Consider the following 4164-nt stretch of genomic DNA (forward strand, 5'->3'; position numbering starts at 1 on the left):
TGGTATCTCATTGTGGTTTTGATTTGCATTTCCCTGATAGCTAGAGATTTGGAACATTTTTTCATGTGCTTTCTTGCCATTTGTATTTCTTCTTCGGAGAAGTGTCTGTTTAAGTCTTTTTCCCATTTTTTAAATGGATTGTTTATCTTTTTATTTTCAAGATGTAGGAGTTCTTTATATATGCAAGTTATAAGTTTCTTATCAGATATATGATTGCCAAATATTTTCTCCCACTGTGTGGGCTCCCTTTTTACTTTCTTGACAAACTCCTTTGAGGTGCAGAAGGCTTTAATTTTGAGGAAGTCCCATTTATCTATTAGTTCTTTTGCTGCTCGTGCTTTTGGTGAGATATTCATAAATCCATTACCTATTACAAGGTCCTGTAGATGTTTCCCTACACTGCTTTCTAAGGTTTTTATGGTCTTGGCTTTTATATTTAGGTCTTTGATCCATCTTGAGTTGATCTTTGTATAAGGTGTGAGATGGTAATCCTCTTTCATTCTTCTACATATGGCTATCCAGTTCTCCAGACACCATTTGTTGAAGAGGCCACTCTCTCCCAGTTGAGAGGGTTTGGTGGCTTTATCGAATATTATGTGGTTGTATATGTGAGGTTCTATATCAGAGCTTTCAATTTGATTCCATTGGTCTATATGTCTCTCCTTATGCCAATACCATGCTGTTTTCACCACCGTAGCTTTATACTATGTTTTGAAGTCAGGTAGTGTGATTCCTCCAATTTCGTTTTTCTTTTTCAGTATGTCTTTGGCTATTCGGGGTCTCTTTCCTTTCCAAATAAATTTCATAGTTAGTTTTTCTAGTTCCTTAAAGAAGGCTGCATTGATTTTTATTGGGATTGCATTGAATGTGTAGATCAATTTTGGTAGGATAGACATCTTAATAATGTTCAGTCTTCCTATCCATGAACAAGGAATAGTCTTCCATTTATTTAGGTCTTCTTTGATTTCCTTGAACAATCTTGTATAGTTCTCAGTGTATAAGTTCTTTACCTCTTTAGTTAAATTTATTCCTAAGTATTTGATTTTTTTTATTTACTATTGTGAATGGTATTTGTTTCTTGATTTCCTCCTGATCTTGCTCATTATTGGTGTACAGAAATGCTACTGATTTTTGCGCATTGATCTTATAACCTGCGACTTTACTAAACTCATTTATGAGTTCTAGAATCTTCGTTGTAGATCTCTCAGGGTTTTCTATGTATAGGATCATGTCATCTGCAAATAATGAAATTTTGACTTCTTCCTTTCCAATTTGAATGCCTTTTATTTCTGGTTCTTGCCTCAGTGCTCGAGCAAGTACTTCTAAGACAATGTTAAATAGGAGCGGCGACAGTGGGCATCCTTGTCTTGTTCCTGAGTTTAGAGGGAAGGAGTCTAGGATTTCTCCATTGTAAACAATATTGGCTTTAGGTTTTTCATATATACTCTTTATCATGTTCAAAAAATTTCCTTGTATTCCAATCATTTGGAGTGTTTTTATCAAGAAAGGGTGCTGTATTTTGTCAAATGCTTTTTCTGCATCAATAGATATAATCATGTGATTTTTTTCCTTCAATCTGTTTATATGGTGTATTACGTTGATTGATTTTCTTATGTTGAACCATCCTTGCATACCTGGGATGAATCCCACTTGGTCGTGGTGTATAATTCGTTTAATGTGTTGTTGAATACGATTAGCAAGTATTTTGTTAAGTATTTTTGCGTCTAGGTTCATTAGAGAAATTGGTCTGTAATTTTCCTTTCTTGTGATGTCTTTGTTTGGCTTTGGTACTAGGGTAATGTTGGCATCATAGAAGGAGTTGGGTAATGTTCTTTCTGTTTCGATGGTTTGGAATAGTTTCAGCAGGATTGGTGTCAGTTCTTTCCGGAATGTTTTATAGAATTCACCTGTGAAGCCATCTGGCCCTGGGCTCTTCTTAGTTGGGAGATTTTTAATAACTGATTCTATCTCTCTGCTTGTGATTGGTTTGTTAAGATCATCAATTTCTTCTTTTGTCAATATGGGCTGTTTATGTGTTTCTAGGAATTTGTCCATTTCCTCTAGATTGTCATTTTTGTTGGAATATAGTTTTTCAAAATATCCTCTTATGATAGTCTTTATTTCTGTGGGGTCAGTGGTGATATCGCCTTTCTCATTTCTTATTTTGTGTATTTGCATCTTCTCTCTTTTTTTCTTTGTTAGTGTTGCTAAAGGTTTGTCAATTTTGTTAATCTTCTCAAAAAACCAGCTCTTGGTCTTGTTTATCTGTTCAAGTGCTTTCTTATTTTCTATTTCATTTAGTTCTGCTCTTATCTTTGTTATTTCCTTCCTTCTTCTTCCTGTTGGGTTACTTTGTTGTTGTTTTTCTAGTTCCTTCAAATGTGCAGTTAGTTCTTCAATTTTTGCTCTTTCTTCTTTTTTGATATATGAATTTATGGCTATAAACTTCCCTCTCAGTACTGCTTTTGCTGCATCCCATAAATTTTGGTATGTTGTGTTATCATTATCATTTGTTTCAAGGTAGTCATTGATTTCTTTTGAGATTTCCTCTTTGACCCACTGTTTTTCTAAGAGTGTGTTGTTTAATTTCCAAATCGTGGTGTGAAATCTGGGCTTCTTTCCCTTGCAAATCTCCAGCTTGACTCCACTGTGGTCAGAGATAATGTTTTGTATGATTTCAATCTTTCTGAATTCGTTCAGCCTTTCTTTGTGGCCTAGCATATGATCTATCTTGGAGAATGATCCATGTGCGCTTGAGAAAAATGTATATCCTGCTGTGTTTGGGTGTAGCGATCTATATATGTCTATTAGATCGAGCTCCTCTAATATACTATTCAGATGTTTTGTGTCTTTGGTGATTCTCTTTTGAGATGTTCTGTCCAGAATTGATAGTGGTGTATTAAAATCCCCCACTATAATTGTAGATGTATCTATTCTTTCACTTAGTTTTTCCAGCGTTTGCCTGACGTATTTAGAGGCACCCTTGTTAGGGGCATAGATATTTATGATTGTTCGATCTTCTTGACAGATTTTCCCTTTGACTAAAATGTAGTATCCTTCTTTGTCTCTCACAATTGTTTCACATTTAAAGTCTATTTTGTCTGATATTAATATAGCTACTCCTGCCTTTTTTTGGTTATTGTTAGCTTGTATGATTGTTTTCCAGCCTTTCACTTTCAATCTCCATGCGTCTCTGGGTCTAAGATGTGTCTCTTGTAGACAGCATATGGATGGGTCATATTTCCTTATCCAGTGTCCCAGTCTGAATCTTTTGATAGGTGAGTTTAATCCATTGACATTCAGTGTTATTACTATCAAGGAATTATTTGTGTTAGCCATATTTTGATTGGATTTGTGTTTGTCATATTTTGTTTGTATATTTTTTTTTGTCTTTTTTTTTGTTGTTGTTGGTCTTATACTCTCCTCCAACTTTGCCTTTCCTGTTTTTTCCTTTCTTCCTGCAGAACTCCCTTTAGAATTTCTTGAAGGGGAGGTTTCTTGTTGGTATACTCTTTCAGTTTCTGTTTGTCTGCGAATATTTTGAACTCTCCATCATGTTTGAATGCTAGTTTAGCTGGATAGAGTATTCTTGGTTGGAAATTTTTTTCCTTTAGTACCTTGACTATATCATACCACTGTCTTCTTGCCTCCATGGTTTCAGAAGAAAAATCAGCACTTAATCTAATTGAGCTTCCCTTGTATGTGATGGTTTTCTTTTCTCTTGCTGCTTTTAGGATCTTCTCTTTGTCTTGAGCATTGGATAATTTGACAAGTATATGTCTTGGGGTGGGCCTGTTGGGGTTTATGACTTGTGGAGTGCGCTGTGCTTCTTGGATATGTACATCTGTCTCTTTCAGTAGATTTGGGAAGTTTTCAGTCGTTATTTCCTGCAACACTCTTTCTGACCCCTTTCCCTTCTCTTCACCTTCTGGAATGCCTATAATACGTATGTTTGAGCGTTTTGCATTTTCATTCAGGTCCCTAAATCCTAATTGGATTTTTTCTATCTTCTTATTGACCCCTTCTACTATCTGTTTGATTTCTGATGTACTGTCTTCCACATCACTAATTCTCTGCTCTGTCTCTTCTAGTCTGCTGATATTTGCTGCAAGTGTATTTTTGATTTCTTGAACTGTGGTGTTCATTCCCATCATATCTGTTATG

The sequence above is a fragment of the Dasypus novemcinctus genome, chromosome 19, assembly GCF_030445035.2.
Source record: "Dasypus novemcinctus isolate mDasNov1 chromosome 19, mDasNov1.1.hap2, whole genome shotgun sequence".
Taxonomy (NCBI): Eukaryota; Metazoa; Chordata; class Mammalia; order Cingulata; family Dasypodidae; genus Dasypus; species Dasypus novemcinctus.